Here is a 23,802-nt window from a genome sequence, read left to right as displayed (position 1 = left end):
ACAACTCAGTGACTGAACAACAATGTGTCAGAGAATCAGCAGCAAGCCATGGTCCCAGGAGTCCATCTCAGGGAGGCCAAGGGTCAATGAGATCCACAAGTGGATGCATGAAAATGAACTATGGATGAGGACCTGGAAAAGTGGCTGATGTTACAGCGGGCAAGCTTGAAGGAAACAAATAGGTTCCTGGTTTGTCTGGCATAGGGAAGCTCTTAAAGGGCCAGGTGTAACTGTCTTCTTTGGCTCCACAATGTCTTCAAGGCACCAGCTGTCACCTGGTGGATGACTGATTCAGCAGCCTGGGAGTTCACAGGGGGCCGGCCTGCCTTGGACACAGTTCTGTTGATTAGAGCCAAAGCATCTCACACAACAGTGATAGGTTAAAGCCAACAGATGTCTTCACACCCTAAATCATAGAGAAAGTCGGGAAGGGAGAGGAATAATTGACAGCATCTCTGATCAAAACAGACACCTCGTCATAGCATATTTAATGGAAAACACATAGAAAACAAAAGCTGAATTCTCCATCCAGGCTGTAGTACCTAATACATCAATGCTAAGAAGAAAACATTTAGTAAAACATTCCTTTAAGCTTCCCCTGGAATAGGCACTATTAGGAGCAATTAGACAGCAGTGCAACCCCCAAGTTCATAGTCTGGGGCAAACAAACCTGATGTGGACAAACAGGCACAGCATATCCACCCAACAAATATTTGTTGAGCACACATACCAATACCACGTGCCAGGCACCAAGTGAGGCTTTGACATTACACCAGAGCTTCCTTTTAAATTTCAAGTTCACATACACAGTCAAATCTGATCTTCATAAAACCAAGTGACATAGGCATTATTATCCTCACTTTGAAGACGAGTAAACTAAGGTTTGCCAAGATTAGATGAGGTCCAAGTCCATATGACCAGTGTCACTGGGGAAGTGCCACTTTTCTGCATTGGGGAAAATTCCCAGGGAATACTTACTTTTCCTTCATGCCCTGGGATACTATGTACCCTTTCCTATCTGAGCCAAAAGCCTGATCCTCGACCTCTACATGCACTGTACCTCAGAGGTCTCTGCACTCTTTTTAGAATAGGAAGCATATGTAATGATATGCTCAGCTTCAAGCAACGGAAAACCAAAATAAGAGTGACTTAATCAATAAAAGAAAATTATCTTATATAACCACAGATCTGAAAGTACACAATTCCAGAGTTGACACCTTAGCTCAAAATTTTCACAAAATAAATAAATAAAATTGCACGGAAAGAATCAAGATCTTTCCTTCTTTCCACTCTACCATCCGTAGGCTTCTCACCTCATGGCTACAAAATGGCTGCTACAGCTCTAACCTCATATTCTCATAGGACTGTATCTGAAGGCGGAGCCAGGTCACATGACTATCCAGCAGGATGGGTAGGGGGAACGGAAGAATCTGGTATTTGTGACTTTCATGGGGGTATCAGGGAGGTGTGGGCACAAAGACAAAAGCTGGCAGTGGCTATTGAATAATCACCAGTCTCTGCCACAGGTCACTTTATGATTTCTAATTAGGGTCAGAGCTGAAAACTACTGCCTCCTGAGCAGAAATGTGAATTTCTTGACACTGTTGGTTGCTTTATTAGTTTTCTGTCACTCCATTATAAATAACCATGGGCTTAGAATTTAAAAGGACTTCCCTGGTGGCTCAGACAGTAAAGTGTCTGCCTACAATGTGGGAGACCCAGGTTCGATGTCTGGGTTGGGAAGATCCTCTGGAGAAGGCAATGGCAACCCACTCCAGTACTCTTGCCTGGAAAATCCCATGGACAGAGGAGCCTGGTAGGCTGCAGTCCATGGGGTTACAAAGAGTCAGACATGACTGAGCGACTAAACTTAGAGTTTAAAACAATACCCATTTATTGTCTCACAGCTCTATAGGTCAGAAGTCTGGGAAGTGTTCTCTGAGAGTGTTCTCTGCTAGGGACTTGGCTAAAATCAAGGTGTTACCTGGGCTGAGCTCTCATCTAGAGTTACTAGGAAGAATTCACTTCCAATGCATTCAGATTGTTGGCAGAATTCAGTTCCTTGCAGCTGTAGGATTGTCTCCATGGCCTTGCTGGCTATCCACCAGGGATTGCTCTCAACTCCAAAGGCAGCTCTCCATCCTTACACATGGCTCTCTCCACCTCCAACACCAGTAACAGTACACTGAACCCTTCTCATGCTTCTAGTCTCTCTGATGCTTCCTTCTACCAGCTGCTGAAGACAATTCTGTGCTTTTAAAGGGCTCCTATGTTAGATTAGGCCCATGCAGGCAATCTGCCTTTTGTCATGATCACTGAAGTAACACCAGAGGGTGAAGATCATGGGAACCATCTCAAAATTCTGCCTAGCTTGGTCACCATTGAAAAAACAAAAATCAGGATTTATTCTTGGGATTTGGGGTAGGTTCACCCTTCCCTGAATCATGATAAAGGCAAAAGGACTCCCAATCAAAACGAGGGCTCTACAGGCATAAAAAAATTAAAGAAAATAGGGACTTCTCTGGTGGTCCAATGGCTAAGACTCAGTGCTCCCAATGCAGTTCAATGGTGTGCAGGTTCAATCCCTGGTCAGGGAACTAGATCTCACATGGTACAACTGAGAGTTCACAGTCCACAACTAAAGATCTGAGCTGCCGTAACTAAGACCCGGTACAGCCAAACAAATACATAACTAAATATTTCTTACAAAATGGAAGAAGAGAATGGCTTCTGAGTTTACAACCAAGAGTGTCTGATTCGATTAACTTTTTCTCTGTGAACCTGAGATATCCTGATTTAGTTACATAGTGGAATACTATCTAGCTTATGGACATTTTTTTTTCTTTTTATGAGAACATGGTGTGTAAGAACCACTGACCAGGACAAGGATTCCTGCTTTAACTTCTCCCACCTCTCCAATGCTCACAACCTCCCACCACCTGCTCCTCAGCCAGCACTGTGCCCCCAACATGGACTCTGAAGAATGCTGACCAACAGGGAGTTTGATAGAGTTTCTTACGATAAAAGGAGTGTGCCTACATATCTCTAATGTCTCTTTTTAACTGGTTTGTTTCTATTAGGAAAAAGAGAAAGACAAGGGTTGATGGAACGAGGAGGCCCATCTCTCAGAATTCACATAGAGCAGGTTCCAACACTGCCCATGGTGCTTGTAATGAGCCTTTGAAGACCTTTCCATGTTCTTCTAAAGAAAAATTGCTTGCCCTCTCTTCTACAGAAATGCTTCATTACAAGCTTTTTCAATGCATTTTTTTCTGTTTCATTGCCTTAAATCCAACTCAGGCTGCCTATGTTTTTTATTTCAATTAGTTTTCTCTGTTTTATGACATCTATTTGGATTTAATTTTTTTCCTGCACCAAAAAGCATAAAACCCCAAGTCAGATGTCTCCACAGAGAGGTTATATGGACAAACACAAGGAGATCATTAAGAACTGCCAATTATCAACTCGGAACAGCTCAATGCCTTATAGAACACTTTACTTTCATAGACGCTTGTGTTTACCTTTTATTTTAAGTGCTTTCAAGCCCATTCTCTTGAAGTACCTTGCCTTACTAAGGGCCCTGCTTGTTTGTTCTCATCGCCTCCTTCATTCGGAAGAACCATCAATCAGTTTTCGAAACAAGGCAGCTTCTTTGTAGAATCAAAAGCCACCACATCACAGCTGGTGGCAAGAGAATGCAATGGGCATTGTTGTTTGTACACCAGCCTTCATCTCTTTGAGAAGTACCTCTGTTTGAAATGAATGAGGCAGACAAGAGTAGTGGCTTCAAAAGCAACTATCCTCTTCTGGGTTTTTCTTGTTGAAGGTTCTGTACAGCACTATTACTAGGAAGAAACAAGACTAAAAGGCAAATCTAAGAAAGCTACAGGTTTCTTACACAAGATACACTCACCTGGCCTCAGCCAGGCTCTGCGTCTGGACATTTGCCTTTACTTTGTAGATTTCGGTTTAAAAGGTTAACATGAAAGAGGCTGTTTATTTTTCCTAGTGATTTGGCATAAAAATGACATGAACTTCCCTTACCAGAAGCCTAGCCCAGAAATATAACAGGCTCCTCTCTTTACTGATGCCTCTTAAGGGTGTCATTGCTGATAGGAGTAGAGCCAGCCATCACTAGCATTGCTATGGTGATGACTTTTGGACCAGGGGACTGGCTGATCCTTGGCCCAACTCTTCCATCTAGCTAACATCAATTCTACAGCAGGAGATTTCCTTATCCCCTGATTCATTTTATATTTGGCTGGGATATTGGAAAGCACTAGATTTCTGTAATACTTCGTGACTCTTCTGTAGGTTCTTAATGATCCTGATGTTAATTAGGACATAAAGTCTTAAGTTAGTGGAAAACTTAAAACAGTGTTCAAAGCTTATATAGACGATCATCCTAATAACTGGCTTGAGGATCATCCATTTCATTTTCTGTCTGCAGAGGGTTTACAATGACTGCTTAAGAGTTTAGCACAAATACCTGGCCCATGACCAGGAAGGGAAAAGAACAGTACAACATGTATTTGATGTGTAATTTCAATCATGAGCTTATCTTATTTTTCCCACCTTGTGTCTTAATTCTTTTGAACAATGCTAAATATAAAGGAAGTATAAATGTATTCTCCAGAAATCCATTGGATTTCTTGCTATTAGGATGGGAGAAAAAAGTACAAAGGTTTTTCTGGCCAGGAAGAGGAAATTGCCAATGCGAAGCACCTAAAACATATTCTGTGTAAAAATCAAAAGGAATAATTTAAATGTATATTTTCTGTTGAAGGAAAAATATATGTACGTATGCACACATACTAAAATTGGAATGATACAGAGAAGATTAGCATGGCCCCTGCTCAAGGATGATATGCAGATTTGTGAAGCATTCATATTTTAGATGTTGGTCAAAGGGTACAAAAATCCTGGCTAAAGGATAAATAAGGTCTGGGGATCTAATGTATAGCATGGTGACTATATTGAAAGTTTTTAAGAAAGTAGATCTTAATGTTATCACCACACAAGGAAACAGTCCCCTGGGTGGAAAGAGTTGGACACAACTAAGCAACTGAGCATGCATGCGTGGACTCGAAACTTATTGTTGTCATTGTTTTGCAGTGTGTGTGTGTTACTCGCTCAGTCATATCCAGCTCTTTGCCACCCCATGGACTGTAGCCCACCAGGCTCCTCTGTCCATGGAATTCTCCCAGCAAGAATACTGGAGTGGGTTGCCATTCCCTATTCCAGGGGATTTTTTCAACCCAGAAATCAAACCAGGGTATACTTTATTGCAGGCAGATTCTTTACCCTCTGAGTCACCAGGGTTTACAATGTATACATGTCTTTAATCATGACACTGTACACATTAGACATACTTATATCAATAATATTTCAGTAAAGCTGGGGGAAATTGCCTCAACTACAGAAAGAAATATATATACACATACACATTTGTATATATATATATACACACATATACATGTGTATATATATACATACATGTATGTATATACACACATATATGATTGGATTCAAGAAAAGTGGAATTTCTGATACAATGGAGGGATAAGATCATGACATTCCTAAACACAGGGGACCCCTGAATAATTAGGAGCCTGCCACAGAAGAGTCACACACACAAGAAATTTGGCAGTCCCTTCAACAGCAGGGGGTGGGCTATGTTGACACATCAGACTATCAAGAAGGTATTTAGTGGGTACCGGGAACCCCAGTTTATGAGCACAATGAAAGCTTTACACAGAGTTCCCTGGTGGTCTAGTGGTTAGGATTCAAGGCTTTCACTGATGTGGCCCAGGTTCAATCCCTGGTCAGGGAACTGAGATCCTGCAAGCCGTGCAGTGCAGCCAATAAATAAACAAAAGCTTTACACATATCTGATGAACAAATTGAAAAGATAAGTAAAATATGTATATATATACACACTATATATAAATATATGTACACACACACTATATATATGTACACACACACATACTATATATATACACACATATATATGCATATATATCAAACCACGGTGCCTGTGGGCTAAATAAGTTCACAATCTGCAAACTAACCCAAGAAGAAATGATTAAACAGAATGCAGAAAAGTGGATACTATAAAGGGCTTAAGTTCCTTTAATCCTCTCAACAACTCCTGAGGTAGATGTTTTTATTTCCACTTTTTTTTTTTCAGATGAGATTAAGGAAGGTTAAGTAATTTGTGCAAGGCCACATAACTAGGAAGTGAAAGATCTAGGATTTCAGGTCAGAACTGTCTGATTCTAAAAACAGACTATTCCCTCTACTCTGATTTTTCCCAAGCTTTTCTCATGTTAAGAACACAAATCTGATGCACCAACCCAGAAGGACTGAATCAGAATCTCCCAGAAGGGACTTGGGAACTGTGTTTAAAAGAGATGAGATGATGATTATCATCAGAGGAGGTTAAGAAAATTGCTCTATTGTATCAGGTAGGAAATGGACCCATATCTCCCTCTGACTGATCAAATAGAAGCCAGCAGAGACTTGAAGCTACTGAAACTAAAAATAGATTGAGGTTTTCTAGAGTTTATCAGTTTATAATATTACAGGATATTTATTTCTCAGTTTGGTAATACTGCATTGTCTGATTTAAGGTTATCTGGACCTGAAAATACCAAGACCATTTTGGAAAGTTAAAAATGGACTGTAGTTTAAACCTCGGACTTTCTTCAGTTTTGTCCCTTGTCCTTCTTTTATCCTTAGGAGCTAAAGTAAATAAGAATTCAGTTGCAGTTTCTAACAACTGTAACTGAAGCAGAGGTTTCAGCTGTGCAGGGGTTGGAGCACAGCTAGGAACACCGCAGGCTGAGAATCGGTCCTCATGCCTGGGTGCCCACCAGATGGCTTTCACTGGGCGTAGTGTAAGTTACATGATCCAGGAAGTAGAAAACCCAGCCTGACTTGGTTCGTTTGTTTTCCTTAGTTTCAGTTTTTCAAAGCCTGATGAAAACAGCCAGGCCAGCTAAGCCTGCAGCTTCAATACCCATTATGGGAGCAAATAACGTATTTGTACAGCCTAAACATTTGCTTAATTAAATGCAAAGCAAGGCAGTGATTCCTGACAGGGCTGAACTTAAGTCAAGTTGTGAAACTCCACAGTGCAGCCAGAAGCAGAGACGGACAATTGAACTGAAAACTGGGAACACGTCAGGGGCGCTGGACCACTGCTTCTCAGCCACTTTATTGTAAGTTATTCCTATTATCTCAGAGAGAAGTTTGAGACATGGTTAGAGAAAAGGATGGAGCTGATTACCCCCATTTTGAACAGAGATCTTTGTTTTAAGAACTTGCTTTATGTGCTATTGCCAAGAAACTTGCTTTGAATGATATTTCCAGACATGATGACAACTACATTCTACATATAATAATTTAATATGCTTTAATATATTTCTATTCCTGAATTTTCTTGATCTTATTTACTCTTCACAACAACTCTGTGAAGTTAGTACTCTTAATTAACACAGTTTTACAGATAAGGAAACAGGTAGCCTCCTCCCAGAATCATTAAGTAACTAGCAAAAGTCCATAGCTCATAGCTGCAAGCCCATCTCATATCACTGTTACCTGAATCCCAGAGGACTCTATATAACTAGACCATTCATTTCTCAAAAAAAAAAAAAAGTCCTATGGATTAAAACACAAGACCCAACAATATACTCGTTGTTTAAAGAGGATATATAACAAAAAAGATGCAGAATACTAAAAATAAAAAAGTATTATCAAGGAAATGATATAACTAAAAGAAAACAATTGATAAAGTTGATATCATACAAAAGAGATTCTGATGCCAAAAAGGTAGAGGGAGGATGCTAGGAGGTTTCTGATTATAATGAAAAATATAAAACCCACAGTGAAGACATGGATTACCAAAGCTAGAAATGCAAAGAGAAGGGATAAATACTACACAATTAATGTGTCAGAACCAGTAGACTTATATTAAACTCAATAACAACATAGACTATACATTTTTTCAATGTATTGGGCATTAGTAGATATATACTAACTCTCAAATAAGGCCCCAAAACTAAATCAAGAGAAAATTTATAAAGAACATTTTTGTTATTGTTGTTTAGTCACTAAGTCACACCTGAATCTTTTACAACCTCATGGACTGTAGCCTGCTGGGCTCCTCTGCCCATGGGATTTCCCCAGGCAAGAATACTAGAGTGGGTTGCATTTCCTCCTCCAGGGGATCTTCCTGAATCAGGGATCAAACCTACATCTCCTGCATGGGCAGGCAGATTCTTTATCCCTGAGCCACCACGGAAGCCACAAGGAAAATTATATCAATATATTTTCTCCCCACAATGCAATAAAACTCAATGTTAATGATATAAGTAAAATCAACGAAAGGAGTTTTGGGCAAAATAGTGATCTACTCTATAGCCTTGGGGGCAGAGAGTGCAGGATTTGGATTACAACTCCATCCCTTACAGCTGTGTGACCTAAGCAATTTATTGAACCTCTCTGAACTTTGGACTCTTCATCTGAAAATGTGGCTCTACTTTGCAAACTTGTTATGAACATTAGCTATAAATGGACGTGAGTCTGAGTGAACTCTGGGAGTCGGTGATGGACAGGGAGGCCTGGCGTGCTGCGATTCATGGGGTCGCAAAGAGTCGGACACGACTGAGCAACTGAACTGAACGGAACGGATGTAAAATAATAAAATACTAAGACTTACATGAAGACTAAAACTATACATCACACAATATGATACCGTATCTTAATGTACTTATATTTTATTTAACAAGAAAAAAATCCAGAAATTTTGTTGATTGAAAGCACACGTCTTGAATATATACATCTAAATACTAATGATGGTTATCTCTAGGCTCTGAAATTTGAGTGATTGTTGTTATTTTGCATTATTTTTCTACTCTGAATAACTACTAACTTCATAATAAGACAGCAATAAATATGAACTTCTTTAGATCATACTACAAGAAGAAAATAAATACTCATATATTAAGTGCCCTATCTGGAGTAGTTTCTGTAAGTACACAGCCACTTCAGTCGTTGCCACTGTCACCTTCATTATTAGCTCTCAATTTCTCTCTCTCTATATATATATATAAAATATATATTATATATAGCAAATAAAATAAATTATAAATTCAAATATAGATGATATACATTTATTTCTATTTATTATTCATATTTTATATTATATATAGTATTCTATTTATTATAACTATATATAAAATACAACATTGTGATAACTGACAATTATGGACTACAGAATTAGAAAATCATATTGTATCAATATGAAATTTTCCAATTTTCTTAACCACTAAATTTCCTTGGTTTTATAAGAGAAAATGTCTGCCCCAGGAAATAGACATTGAAGTATTTAGGTATATATATTACATCTGCAACTTATTCTTAAGTGGTTCAGAAAAAGAATTCATATATAGAGAAAGAATTATAAAGGGATCAGAACAAAATAGAAACAAGCAAAATATAAACAAACGGTCAGCTCAGTTCAGTTGCTCAGTCGTGTCTGACTCTGCAGACCCCACAGACTGCGGCACGTCAGGCCTCCCTGGTCATCACCAACTCCCAGAGTTTACTCAAACTCATATTAGTCGAGTCAGTGATGCCATCCAACCATCTCATCCTCTGTCGTCCCCTTCTCCTCCCACCTTCAATCTTTCTCAGCATCAGAGTCTTTTCCAGTGAGTCAGTTCTTCCCATCAGGTGGCCAAAGTATGGGAGCTTCAGCTTCAGCATCAGTCCTTCCAATGAATATTCAGGACTGATTTCCTTTAGGATAGACTGGCTGTATCTCCTTGCAGTCCAAGGGACTCTCAAGAGTCTTCTCCAACACCACAGTTCAAAAGCATCAATTCTTTCCATCAAAACAAGTGGTGAATCTAGCTAAAAGTTAATCTGGTTTTCAACATTTCTGTAAGTTTAAAATTATATACAAGCAAAAATTTATAATAACAATAAACAAATACATGGCTGACAGCTTCTAACAACAAAAACAAAAATTCTCCCGAGCAACAGGGTCAACTGGAAAATTAAAAACATGATCATAATTTCTGAAGTACTATAAAAACTGAAAACACCACCTATTAAAAGTAAGAGTGTGGATAAACCAAGGCAGAGGGAACGGTATAGATCTATGTGATTTTATTTTAGAAATAAGAAATAAATGAACTAAGCACTTGATTTAAAATCTTATGAAGAATGTCAACATAAGAGGAAATATAAAAAAATGACAGATATAAACTGAAAAATAGAAAATTGGTAGAAGTAAATTTAAATGTTCATTCTCTGAAGAGTATAAGATATATTAAAACCCTTATAAATATAATAGATAAAAGGTATTAGTCAATAAAATTAAAAGACTGGTGATTTAAAAACTGATACAATGGATTTAAAAATATAAATCATTGCAGTCCCAACTTAGGATAATCAATTTGAATTGTTTAGCTAAATGGACAATACAAATACAAAATAAAAAGTTAGCAAAACAAAATACAAAAAACATGAAAATACTGATGGAGAAGGAAATTGAGAAAGTTGTTAAGAATTATGTCATTCACCAAAAGAAGTATGGCCTAAACAAATATTCTGAATAATATTTCTATGAGTCAACAAACAGATTTTCCAAATCACAGAGAAACAAGACCTGATACTTAGTTCATTCTAAGAGATAAGTATCATCCTCATCCACGGATTTGTGAAAAATATCACACAAGCACACTCACACATAAATCAGGCTTAGGATTGTAAATATGCACAAGTATCAATTCCAATACAACTAGTTTGAAAAAATTAGGAGCAGACTCAGGAGGATAGCAGGCACATAGCAGATTTTTTAAAAATAGTTGTTGAATAAGTGAATAAATGAATGCATGGGAACACACTGAATGAAGAAATTAATGTAGTCATTTAGCATTACCTCAGTAATATCAATAACCTCAGATATGCAGATGATACTACCCTTAAGGCAGAAAGCAAAGAGGAACTAAAGAGCCTCTTGATGAAAATCAAAGAGGAAAGTGAAAAAGCAGGCTTAAAACTCAACATACAAAAAACTAAGATCGTGGCATTCAGTCCCATCACTTCATAACCAATAGATGGAGAAACAATGGAAACAGTGACAGACTTTATTTTCTTGGGCTCCAAAATCACTGCAGATGGTGACTGCAGCCATGAAATTAAAAGATGATTTCTCCTTGGAAGAAAAGCTGCAATGAACCTAAACAGCATATGAAAAAGCAGAGACATTACTTTGTCAACAAAGGTCTGTCTAGTCAAAGCTATGGTTTTTCCAGTAGTCATGTATGGATGTGAGAGTTGAACCATAAAGAAAGCTGAGCACCAAAGAATTGATACTTTAGAACTGTGGTGTTGGAGAAGACCTCTGAGAGTCCCTTGGGCTCTCGAGCCAGTCCATCCTAAAGCAAATCAATCCTGAATATTTATTGGAAGGACTGATGCTGAAGCTGAAGCTCCAATACTTTGGCTACCTGATGCAAAGAACTGACTCATTGGAAAAGACCCTGATGCTGGGAAAGATTGGAGATGGGAGGAGAAGGGGATGACAGAGGATGAGATGGTTGGATGGCATCACTGACTCAATGGACATGGGTTTGAGCAAGCTCTGGGAGTTGGTGATGGACAGGGAGTGCTGCAGTCTATGGGGTCACAAAAAGTCAGACTCGACTGAGCGACTGAACTGAACTGATTTACCATTATAAATTATGTCTAATAAGGGCATGCAGTGTCAGACTTTATTTTTTTGGGCTCCAAAATTACTGCAGATGGTGACTGCAGCCATGAAATTAAAAGATGCTTACTCCTTGGAAGGAAAGTTATGACCAACCTAGGTAGCATATTCAAAAGCAGAGACATTCTTTTGCCAACAAAGGTCCATCTAGTCAAGGCTATGGTTTTTCCAGTGGTCATGTATGGATGTGAGAGTTGGACTGTGAAGAAAACTGAGCGCCGAAGAATTGATGCTTTTGAACTGTGGTGTTAGAGAAGACTCTTGAGAGTTCCTTGGACTGAAAGGAGATCTAACCAGTCCATTCTGAAGGAGATCAGCCCTGGGATTTCTTTGGAAGGAATGATGTGAAAGCTGAAACTCCAGTACTTTGGCCACCTCATGCGAAGAGTTGACTCGTTGGAAGAGACTCTGATGCTGGGAGGGATTGGGGGCAGGAGGAGAAGGGGACGACAGAGGATGAGATGGCTGGATGGCATCACCGACTCAATGGACGTGAGTCTGAGTGAACTCCAGGAGTTGGTGATGGACAGGGAGGCCTGGTGTGTTGCAATTCATGGGGTCGCAAAGAGTCGGACACGACTGAGTGACTGAACTGAACTGACTGAATAAGGGCATGCAAGGCAGGAATGTCTTGTGCATATCACTTATCTGCTTTTACTGAACATCACATCAGGCCCAATGAGCATAGGCAGAAAAATCATTTTTAGCTGAATTTAGAGACTGCAGTGTAGCAAGAACCCTTGCTGACCAATAAAGTAAATTCTAGGAATGCAAAAATTGTGACAAATCACAGAATACCTTTGTATTGTTTTAAGCTACAGGCACTAGGAAAGCATCCTGTGAGAAGGGCATTCTTATCACTCCCTTTCCTCCTAAAATAGGAGATAAAAATCCCCATGTGGAAGATGGCTTCCCAGTAACAGGAGAAAAGAAACATTTTTCAATGGGGAATCAAAACCAAGAGAATCCTGTACTAACAGACCCTGTTAAAATAATTTTTATGTGCCTTTAGCCTCTCTATATGATTTACTTTTCCACAATTGCCTCTCTTTGTTCAAGCCAGTATAAAAGCTTGTAAGTTTCAGAATTTCTTTGGGTCTTATAAGGGCTCCCATTGTCACATAATACTTGGATAAATTTGTATACTTTTCTCTTATTAGTCTATCTTCAGTTCAGTTCAGTTGCTCAGTCATGTATGACTCTTTGAGACCCCATGAACCACAGCATGCCATGCCTCCCTGTCTATCACCAACTCCCGGAGTCCACCCAAACCCATGTCCATTGTGTCATGATGCCATCCAACCATCTCATCCTCTGTCATCCCCTTCTCCTCCTGCCTTCAATCTTTCCCAGCATCAGGGTCTTTTCAAATGAATCAGCTGTTCGCATCAGGTGGCCAAAGGATTGGAGTTTCAGCTTCAACATCAGTCCTTCCAACAAACACCCAAGACTGATCTCCTTTAGGATGGACTGCTTGGATCTCCTTGCAGTCCAAGGGACTCTCAAGAGTCTTCTCCAACACCACAGTTCAAAAGCATCAATTCTTTGGCGCTCAGCTTTCTTTATAGTCCAACTCTCACATACATATATGACCACTGGAAAAACCATAGCCTTGACTAGACGGACCTTTGTTGACAAAGTAATGTCTCTGCTTTTCAATATGCTGTCTAGGCTGATCATAAGTGTCCTTCCAAGGAGTAAGTGTCTTTTAATTTCATGGCTGCAATCACCATCTGTAGTGATTTTGGAGCCCAGAAAAATAAAGTCAGCCACTGTTTCCACTGTTTCCCCATCTATTTGCCATGGAGTGATGGGGTTGGATGCTATGATCTTAGTTTTCTGAATGTTGAGCTTTAAGCCAACTTTTTCACTCTCCTCTTTCACTTTCATCAAGAGGCTCTTTAGTTCTTCTTCACTTTCTGCCATAAGGGTGGTGTCATCTGCATATCTGAGGTGATTGATATTTCTCCCTGCAATCTTGATCTTATATCAGTTTAATTATTAGGCCTTGCCAAAATACCCTAAGAGCATAAAGGTAAGAATTTACCTCTTCTACATAATGTTCCTGAAGGAAAACCCTGATGAATCTGACTACGTGAAAATTTTACATTCTATTCAACAAAAGGCATCATAAGCAATATGAAAAGATAATGCAAATGGGGAGAAGATATTTTTCTTACTGAAAAACACTAATGAACTAATAGAAAGATGGATAAAAGATATGAACAAGCAATGTATAGCAGAGGAAATTTGAATGACCAACGGCACATATAAAACTATGCTCAACCTTAGCAGTAATCAGAAAGATGAAAATTAAAACAATGAGATACCATTTTATATCCATCAAACTGGTAGAGATTAAATAACCCAGTACTATCAAGTACTGGTGATGATGTGGAAAAATGGGAGAAATATTCAATTTTGTTGATGATGTATTCATTGGAACAACCATTTTGGAGAATAAATTGTCAACATCTAGCAACACTGAAGACACACATGTCTCACAAGCCCTCAATTTCACTCTTCTAAGAGTAAACCCTGGAAGTTCACTTGTAGAAGATGAAAGTCCATTGCAACATTGCTTGTAACAGCAAAAAACAAGCGCAAATTAAACCATACAAATATCCATCAACAGAATGAACAAATTGTGATATACATTGAGACTATTTACACCAATTTTATCAGCAGAGGTAAATCCCAAAAATAAAATGAAAAAACAAATTATAGATAGTATAATAATTTCTAAACATATAAAATAATGCTATATATTTATAACCATATACTTATGCTGCAAACATATACAAATAAAGATGAGAATTATAGGTACCAATTCAGGATGGAGTTGCCTTTCAGGAGAAAATGAAATTAGTTTAGGGTAGAGAGGTAATGGCACCCCACTCCAGTACTCTTGCCTGGAAAATCCCATGGACGGAGGAGCCTGGTAAGCTGCAGTCCATGGGGTGGCTAAGAGTCAGACACGACTGAGCAACTTCCCTTTCACTTTTCACTTTCATGCATTGGAGAAGGAAATGGCAACCCACTCCAGTGTTCCTGCCTGGAGAATCCCAGGGACGGGCGAGCCTGGTGAGCTGCCGTCTATGGGGTCACACAGAGTTGGACACGACTGAAGCGACTTGGCAGTAGCAGTAGCAGTAGAGAGGTATACAGGTATTCTATTTTTTAATAAAAATAAGAAGCATACACCGCAAAATATTAGGATTTTCAAGGTACTACTCACAAACATTCAGTATTTGTCTAAAGTGGCCATCTCTGGATGGTGAAATTATGGATCCTTTTCACCATGTTTTTATTTTTGCTCTTACTGTCCTTATTTTTCAATAATCAACATTTATTGGTTTTTAGAACAGAAAAAGTAATTAAAAGTAAAACATTCACCAAAATAAGCTTTGGTTGATTGAAGATTTAAATATAAAATCTAATTATAGAACTTGCAGAAAATTGAAAAACAAAAATGTTTATCACCTCTCTTTGGAGAAGGAAATGGCAACCCACTTCAGTATTCTTGCCTGGGAAATCCCATGGATGAAGGAGCCTGGTGGGCTAAGGTCCACGGGGTCGCAAAGAGTCGGACACGACTAAGCAGCTAACACACCCACCGCCTCTCTGGGGGAATTTTAACTTTCTCAGCTTTGAGGCTATTTAAATAATTGCACTATAAGAATTAGCATTACTGAAGATTTTTTTAATGGAAAATATTTTTATCAAACATTACAAAGAATTAAGATCTATCAAAGCCAGCTGATTCAAATTTGTAAGATAAATGTCAAGATTCCAAAAGGCAAATAGGTAAAAGACAGGGCCATTCTCATAAGGGAAATACAATTAGTAGACAAACAGTGGGAATGTGTTAGAGCTCACTAGAAATCAAAGAAATGTAAATGAAAGCATTCTGAAGATTACAATTTACATATTCTAAAAGAACAACAAAAAAAATGTTGAATGCTAATATACAATGATGGTGAAGTTGTCCAGAAATCAATTCATATAGTCATTTATAGACTCTTGTTTCCACTCTTTAGCCAGAAATGTTACCACTAAGAACTTGTTCTTAAGAAATAATTCTGCAAAAGCAGAAAGGTCCCTCCTCACTGTCCTGACTTCTAAATGCTGAAACTCCCAGAGCTTATCCCCTTGACATCTTCTCTTTTCCATCCACATGCATTGCTCAGAGGATCTCACCTGTATACCCAACCTCTCTCCTCATGGGTCTCCAGGGAGAAAGCAGACCCAAGCAGTAATTTTCCTGGGGAATGGGTTGGGGGGGCGGGTGTAGATAAAGGCAGTTCAGGGTCTCAGAACTCAGTTAAGGACGGGGCAGTGAAGACAGGAGGGGCCAGCAAAGAGAGTCAGAGAGACAACTAAAGCAAGCTTCATTGCAATATTAATTCCTTACCTCATGCGAAGAGTTGACTCATTGGAAAAAATCCTGATGCTGGGAGGGATTGGGGGCAGGAGGAGAAGGGGATGACAGAGGATGAGATGGCTAGATGGCGTCACCAACTTGATGGACATGAGTCTGAGTAGACTCTGGGAGTTGGTGATGGACAGGGAGGCCTAGCGTGCTGAGATTCATGGGGTCGCAAAGAGTCGGACATGACTGAGTGACTGAACTGAACTGAACTGAACCATGTTAATAACTGGAGGAGGGCATGGTAACCCACTCCGGTATTCTTGCCTGGGAAATCCCATGGACAGAGGAGCCTGGTTGGCTACAGTCCATAGAGCCACAAAGAGTCAGTCACAACTGAAGCAATTTAGCACGCACGCACCTGGTTAATAACTGCGTCAGGCTTTATTCACCAAGGAGTAGTGGTGAGGTGCCCAGTACTTCCCGCATTGCAGTAGCCCTCAGTTCTCCTGCAGTCCACTAGATCTCAGCTGCCCTTGACCCCCACCTCCTAAGTCTGCAGGAATTATTTTTGCAAGGTAGCCCATTCATGTTTTGCCTTCCTCTCTGAAGCCCATGTTGGGGAGCAAAATTTGCCATTCCAAAACATCTCTTTGGCAGGCAGATTATTTTGAGCTCAAAACAATCAAAGCCCAAAAGACTCAGGAAGAAATTGTGACCTTATCCCTAACTCCCTAAAAGAATTTAGATAGGTGCCCTGTTTCCAGAATAGAGCTAACACCAGAGATCTCTGCAAAGAATATGGGTTAGCACTAGTGGGAAAGCTCAGCAGGAACTAGAGATCAGAGTCCATTCTGTGTCCATTGTCTCTATGGTCCAGTAAATGACTGTTTAACAAATGTTGCTTTTTTAACCTTCACGTGAATTGCATTCCTCTGCTTTGAAGCCCCAAACCACTATCCCAACATCCTCATGTGTCTTTAGCTGAAGATGGTATTTAAGGTAAGGGCTTTGGCCATTTTGGCAAGTTACTCAGTTTTCCTGGATCTCTCCAGTGTTATTAAACTTTTGTTTCATTTTTCTCCTATTAATCTGCTTCATGTCATTTTAATTCTTAGACCAGCCAGAAGAACCTAGAAGGGTAGAGGAAAATTTCTTCCTCTTCAATACTCATAAACCACTTAGAGTGGGCATTTCAGCATTCCCTCTTTGCCTTCTAAGAGAGTCCTGACCTGCTAGGAACCAGACCTTTCCCTCTGCTGGTGGCTGCTAGCTGCCCTGTGGTAACCATAAGTATCCTGCTCTGAGGTCAGGAAGCAGAACCGCTTGGACCCCCAAGTCTGCTAAAATTTCTATGTTCCACAAACACACTCACCTTCTCAACATCCCAGCCTGGGGTCTCTACTTCATGTGGGTTCTTATATTGCTTAAGAATGTTTAGATATTTACCATCCTTCATTTTCACGACCTTGTGAGGTTGGAATCACAGCTTTCATTATTCTCATTGTAGTAAAGTCATAACTTACCCAAGGCAGAACTGGACTCAAACCCAGATCTTCTACCCTCAAATCCACATCCCTCTCTGTGGCATATAACCAAAAGTGGGTACTGCTACACATAATGACAGGCTTTCCACTTTCTTCCTGTTTATACATCGCCTGTAAAAAAATGGACAAGGGAAGTTACTTTTCTATCAAGAGCTAAAACAAGCAGTTTTGCTCTATCAGAGATGATATGATAGCAAAAAAAATAAAAGAATCCCTAGAGACAAGAAGCCCTGTGTAAATCTGACTGTGTTCTCCTAGCCCCGAGATTCCAATTACACACCGGCTGACCTCGGAGATCTAATCTTCACTGTTTCCTAAGGCATCGATATGATGGTTCACTCTCCCAAAATCCCCGCCCTCCACTCAGCCTGACAGTCAGATTAAATGATAGAGGAGTGGAATTGTAGACTGAAAAACGGCTCTCTTGGGGATATCACTCCAGTAGCCATGCATTCAAAAGAAGCTTAGACACAGAAGTATTTTCCTTCTCCTTTCCTTGAAATTAACCTAGAGGTAAAATCCTAACCCAACCTGGTTCACTCATATCAAGCGCTTACTGGAGAGTCTTGTTTTCTGCAAATCTCAAGCTGCTAAGGAAAGTGGGGGACGCCTGTGGGCCTCACCTGAATAAACTGGCAGTTTCTCAGGGCATGAGAACTGAAATTGGGGCTGATGGCATTGGAACTGTCCTGTTGGGCCCATAATTGTTCTCCTGCCAGGTGTCATTCAAGCCAGTGGAAGGAGATTGACTTTGGTTCAGAAGCAAAGAAAGGCAGAGGAGTAAGAGCTCCTGCTGCAGAGTCCGTGCTGTCCCAGACAAGCCTGAGCGGGGGCTGCTTTCTAGGAATCTCCTCAGCAATGGCGGGGCAAGGAGCTCACGAGAGCAAGGATCTCGCGAGGCTGGCCCAGGGTGTGCAGCTCACCTCCCCAGGTGCAGCATCTCTGCACACGGCCTACCACTGCCACCATCTTGAATTGCAGTGCTGTGTGCAGCACCTCTGCACGCACCCCAGAGCTGAGGTGTCAGGCACTACAGCCATTTCACACTAAGGATTCTGGTCTGAAGGGCTGGGTTCCAGGCCTCTGCACATGACCCCCTTTGAGCAAGTAAAGCTAGACTAAGCACAGAGGAAAAGAAAAAAAAAAAAAAAAGAAAGAGTAGACTTTGTTACCCAGATTCTGTTTTTATTTCTCGGGACTTGTTAATGGCTTTGCTGGTGACAATGGGGTCAAATCCACATAGGTATTCTGACCCAGAGACATCCAGGGCTTTGAAAAGAGTCCCTCCTCTACCCAACCCAAGGGAAAAAATAAACTTCCCAAAGGCAGGTTTGCACCACCTGTTCTGGGCAGAGCTGTGTGGTTGATTTTCTCCTTTGCCTGCGACACGCTGTGCCTCCCCCAGGGAAGACTCTCTGGCCCTCAGAAATGACCCCTGGGGTCTGAAGAGTCAGACAGGGAGAGACTCAACCACAGAGCTCCGAGTCCTGACTCCCACGAGTCAACCTCCAGGGGGTGGGTCCTGTCCTCGGCACCCCTGCAAGGACCCCTCTGGGGGCCTTTCCCACTCTAGAACCTGCTTTCTCTGGCCATTAACCTGAGAAAAGGAGCCAACTGAAAAGGAGTTTTTCAATTTAAATTCAGGGTTAGCTGTTCTAAGACTGATTGTGGAAATCACTCAGAAAACACTTTTTTGGAGAATGCTTTTTGTTTTTTTGTTTTTTTTTTTTTTAAAGGCATACATAACAACTTATGTAGTTAATTTTCAAAATCGAGACCAAGAAGCATAAACCCTATCTATACATTTTTCGAAACCACTATAAATAGTTTTCCTATTCTTTATCATAGTTAAATGGGCAGAAAAAGAGAAAAGGAAAGAACATATAAGTGTAGGAGAAATAAAAAGCATGATGAAAGACTGTAATAATAAGGATGGTGGGAACTGTGCTAAGCACTGTTCACAGACTATTTCCATTTATTCATCCCCAATACTGTCCCTATTTTAGAGTAGGGAAACTGAGGCACAAAGATTTTAAATAATTTGCTTGCTACTGAGGCTAAAAAAGTAGAGATGCCAGCAAGGAAATCCAGTTCTCTATTATAACAAAATATGCTCAGTCATGTCTGACTCTTTGCAACTCCATGGACTGTAGCCTGCCAGACTCCTCTGTGCATGGGATTCTCCAGGCAAGGATACTGGAGTTGGTCGCCATTTCCTTCTCCAAGGGATCTTCCCCACCCAGGGATCAAACCTAGGTCTGCTTCATTGCAGGCAGATTCTTTACTGTCTGAGACACCAGAGAAAAGTGAAAGTGAAAGTGAAGTCGCTCAGTCGTGTCCGACTCTTTGCGACCCCATGGACTGTAGCCTACCAGGCTCCTCTGTCCATGGGATTTCCAGACAATAGTACTGGAGTAGATTGCCATTTCCTTCTCCAGGGGATCTTCCTGGCTCAGGGATCGAACCCGGGTCTCCCACATTGTAGACAGGCGCTTTACCGTCTGAGCCACCAGGGAAGTCCAGAAAAGATACTCAAAAGATAAATATCAAAAGAGATAAGAGATAGCCTTTCCTCCAGAAGGAGTACTAACCTATTATCTTAAAATTCTGCAGCTAAATACTTCTTCTATCATTTCTTAACATAGGAATTGTAAGAGAAAACTGTGCTTCAGTAGAAAACTATGCATTGTCCACACCCAGCGCAACCTTCCTATGTTATCTGATTCTAGCATCCATTGCCCTTGAGGCATTCTGCAACTGTGTACATTGTAGGAAACTAAGTGAAAGGGAAGTCGCTCAGGCGTGTCCGACTCTTTGTGAACCCATGGACTGCAGCCCACCAGGCTCCTCCGTCCGTGGGATTTTCCAGGCAAGAGAACTGGAGTGGGGTGCCATTACTAACAGAAGTACAAAACGCTGTCCTGTAGAAGTTTAACTGACTTTGGAAGCTAGCTGCATTTCTATTTGCCCACATAAATTTTAAGATATAAAGGTTCTGATGCTGGGAGGGATTGGGGGCGGGAGGAAAAGGGGACGACAGAGGATGAGATGTCTGGATGGCATCACCAACTCGATGGACATGGGTTTGGATGAACTCCGGGAGTTGGTGATGGACAGGGAAGCCTGGTGTGCTGCGATTCATGGGGTCGCCAAGAGTCGGACACGACTGAGTGACTAAACTGAACTGAACTGAGCTTTTCCTTTGAACTAGTTATAACACCCTTACCAGCTTCCTCATTAATAAGTTGAATAAAATACTTATCATATGTTCAATTTCATATCTGAAAGTCATGCTTTTACCTTTTAAAAAAATTTTGTCGTAACAGAATTATCAAAGCATGTCAAAGCACCTCATCGTTTCATCCTGGAGGACCCTTAGGCATGACCTGACCCAGATGGTTTCAAAAATAACTGGATGACCATTGATGATGTGTAAATTAGGTCTTTTGTAGCATAGTCTCACCCTAACAATTGCCTGTCAAACACTTTGTTCTGTGCTTGCCAAAGTTTATGAGTAAAGGTTCCAGTCCCTTCATCTTGGCTGGTCTTTCTCTACTGCCAATTGGGGAAAATTAATCTCTGTGTAAATTATATAAGTCCACCATAATGTCTCCATTACTTCTATCTTCTGCTATGTTTCATGGACTGTTTCAGGCTACCTCCACTTAGAAAGGGCTTGAAAACATTTGTTTTTAAAATAATGATAATAAACTATCTCCACCCCCTCCCCAAAAATACATAAATAAATCTATGTCTTTATCTGAAGTGCAAGAGCACAACACAATCCCATTTTTTAAGTCTTAGATTCATACAGAGCTGATAGCCAATTCCTACTACTCTTGGCAAAACTACTTTTTGTTGCGTGTACTTTGAAGTTAAACAAACACAATTCAGTTTTCATCCCACAACTTACTAGAGTGTGGATATGGGTGACTGAGTAACCTCCCTAAGTCTCAGTTTTCCTCTCTGTATAAAGGGCATAATCATACATGCATCATCATAGGGTTCTTTTGAGGTTTCAGTGAAATCACATAGAGACCCTGGCATGTGGAACCAGGCCCCTGAACTATTAACCCCTGACTTCTAGACCTACCAAGGAATTGATTACTAACCTTGACAGTAAGACACCATGTGGAAAAATGATGAGTCATTGGCAGCCCTTGAATCAGAACACTATTCCTGACTTCTTGCAGCCAAGAACTTCATTTGCTAAGCTCAGAAAACTTCTGTGAAATGGTTGTGTGACATGGGGCAAGTACAAGCTGCTGTAGAGAGGCTTGGGCCATTTGGACCTAAGAGATACCCCAGGGGCAGGGCACAACTTTTGAAAGAATGACATAGCCCAAGGACACAACATTAACTGATTAGAATCAAATGGGGCCCAGGATGGCAGACAAGACTATCCCTTGATCCTCAAGCAGCAAGTGAAATGACACACCCAGAGGCGCCATGACAGTTCCAAGGCACTGCTAAAAGACCAAGGACTGGGCAGCAGCCCAAATCCTGGAAATCTCCACCCCCTCCCCAAAATAGTTGGAATAATCCTCCCACTCACTAGCATATGAAATTACCCAGCTTATAAAAACTAACCACGCCACATTTCACGACTGTATTCACCCTCTGTGATGGCCCACACTCTGTCTGTGGAGTGTGCTTCTCTCTGAATCTGAATAAATCCTTTATTACCTATCACTTTGTCTCTCACTGAATTCTTTCTGTGATGAGGCATCAAGAACCTGAGCTTCATTAAGTCCTGAAACCAAATACCATAGGTTTTGGCTGGGTTTGTGTCCCAGCCACATGGGTTCGAGTCCCAAGTGGGGTTTTGGCTGGTCTGAGTCCCAGCCACATGGGTTCAAGTCCCTATCTGAGATAAATGGTTTCACTGGGACCCCGGGAAATGGAGCTGCCGTGCTGATGGCCCAACTTCCCAATTTATGCCCTTAGTTTACAGCAATCGGCCAATTCAGTTCATAGCTCCATTGGCCTCCCTTAGGAGCCCAGTGTGACACCCTTCACCAAGCCCAATCAACGCCCAAAGCAGCTGCAGGACGCAGGCACAGAGTTCATTCTACGCTCACCCTCTTTCCCACGGGGAGAAAACCCTTGTCAAACTTGAAGGAGCCAGCAGTGGTCCGTGTCTACCTAGTTGCTCAAAACCAACTTAAATCTTTACTTCCTTTTGCTTCCAAGCACAATGCAAACAGAGGAAAGGGGGGTTTTCCATTCTGCTGGAACTACTAAAATCATAAAGTGCACTCTTGGTTCCAGAATATCCAGTCACAAAGAAAGACAGCTTTTGTTTCATTTGTTGTTGTGATTCTTTCTTTAATTGTTCCATAAACCAGTAACTGTAATTCTGATAGAGAGAATAAGTGGGTCAGCCCAGAGCAGGAAACATAAAAATAAGTGTAAAAGGAGATCTCAGTTCTTTGTTCCCTAGCTCTTCAGTTCAGGTTCTGGAATGAGAGAGGATCAGAGTTTATAGGGACCCAGAAGTCCTCAGATCCAATCTACATAGAGACGTGTGACCTCAGACAAGGACTCTCAGGGTCTCAGCTTCCTCACTTGTAAAATGGAGGAAGTACTTTTTGTCTCATTTGTTACAAATGAGAGCTGATTGTACCAAGCACATTCCATGTGATAACAATCCACCCTCACACTTTCATTTCACAGATGAGAAAACAGGTACAGAGAGGTTGCATTATTTGCACAAGGTCACACAGCTGGCCAGAGGCAGACCTCATGCAGAGTGAATCTTCAAATGTTAATCAATGCAAACAGGATTATCTTGAATGCATAAACACCTGCTTGAAATGCTTGAAATACTTCAAATAGTCTAAAACAGCATCTGCAATCTTGTGTTCATCTTTCGTTTGCCTGCCTTAAAAAGAAACAGATAAGGAAAAGGTTAGATTCCAGTTCAACCTCTTTTCAAATAAGGACATGTTCCAAGCCAACTCAAAGAACCGCCCCTACTTGCTTTGGTCATATTTCTGATGCCAAAAACTTGGCCTCTGTGTTGCTGAATTGAATCTCAGAGATAGGGTTTTGGGTGAAATAGGAAAGAATCGCTTTATTGTTTTGCCTGGCAAATGTGG

At 40.7% G+C, this 23,802-nt stretch overlaps 1 protein-coding gene, 1 long non-coding RNA gene, 1 other non-coding gene and 1 pseudogene across 5 annotated transcripts in view; 3 read left to right on the top strand and 1 right to left on the bottom strand.

The window, feature by feature from the left end:
• The window catches only part of LOC113900280, a 130,870-nt gene that overhangs the window by 55,430 nt on the left and 51,638 nt on the right, over window positions 1-23,802 (bottom strand). Inside the window, exon 4 of one of the 2 annotated variants that reach the window (XR_003513109.1) lies at window positions 17,681-17,812. This is a non-coding gene — a long non-coding RNA (uncharacterized LOC113900280). Of the gene's footprint in view, window positions 1-17,680; window positions 17,813-23,020; window positions 23,586-23,802 lie in introns of those variants that run through there. The other variant, XR_003513111.1, reaches the window with a different exon arrangement.
• Window positions 4,798-4,897, top strand: LOC113900585 (annotated as a pseudogene).
• TRNAE-UUC lies at window positions 5,762-5,833 on the top strand. Its single transcript has one exon. It is a non-coding gene; the product is annotated as a tRNA-Glu (tRNA).
• The window catches only part of LIPC (lipase C, hepatic type), a 186,688-nt gene continuing 169,944 nt past the window's right edge, over window positions 7,059-23,802 (top strand). Inside the window, exon 1 of one of the 2 annotated variants that reach the window (XM_027553894.1) lies at window positions 7,059-7,226. The gene's annotated coding sequence lies outside the window, so the exon portion shown is untranslated. The remainder of the gene's footprint in view (window positions 7,227-23,802) is intronic. The other variant, XM_027553893.1, reaches the window with a different exon arrangement.

The sequence above is a fragment of the Bos indicus x Bos taurus genome, chromosome 10 (genome assembly GCF_003369695.1).
Source record: "Bos indicus x Bos taurus breed Angus x Brahman F1 hybrid chromosome 10, Bos_hybrid_MaternalHap_v2.0, whole genome shotgun sequence".
NCBI classification, from domain to species: Eukaryota; Metazoa; Chordata; class Mammalia; order Artiodactyla; family Bovidae; genus Bos; species Bos indicus x Bos taurus.
Note: the sequence above shows the minus strand (reverse complement) of the source record. Positions and strands in the feature narration are given on the sequence as shown.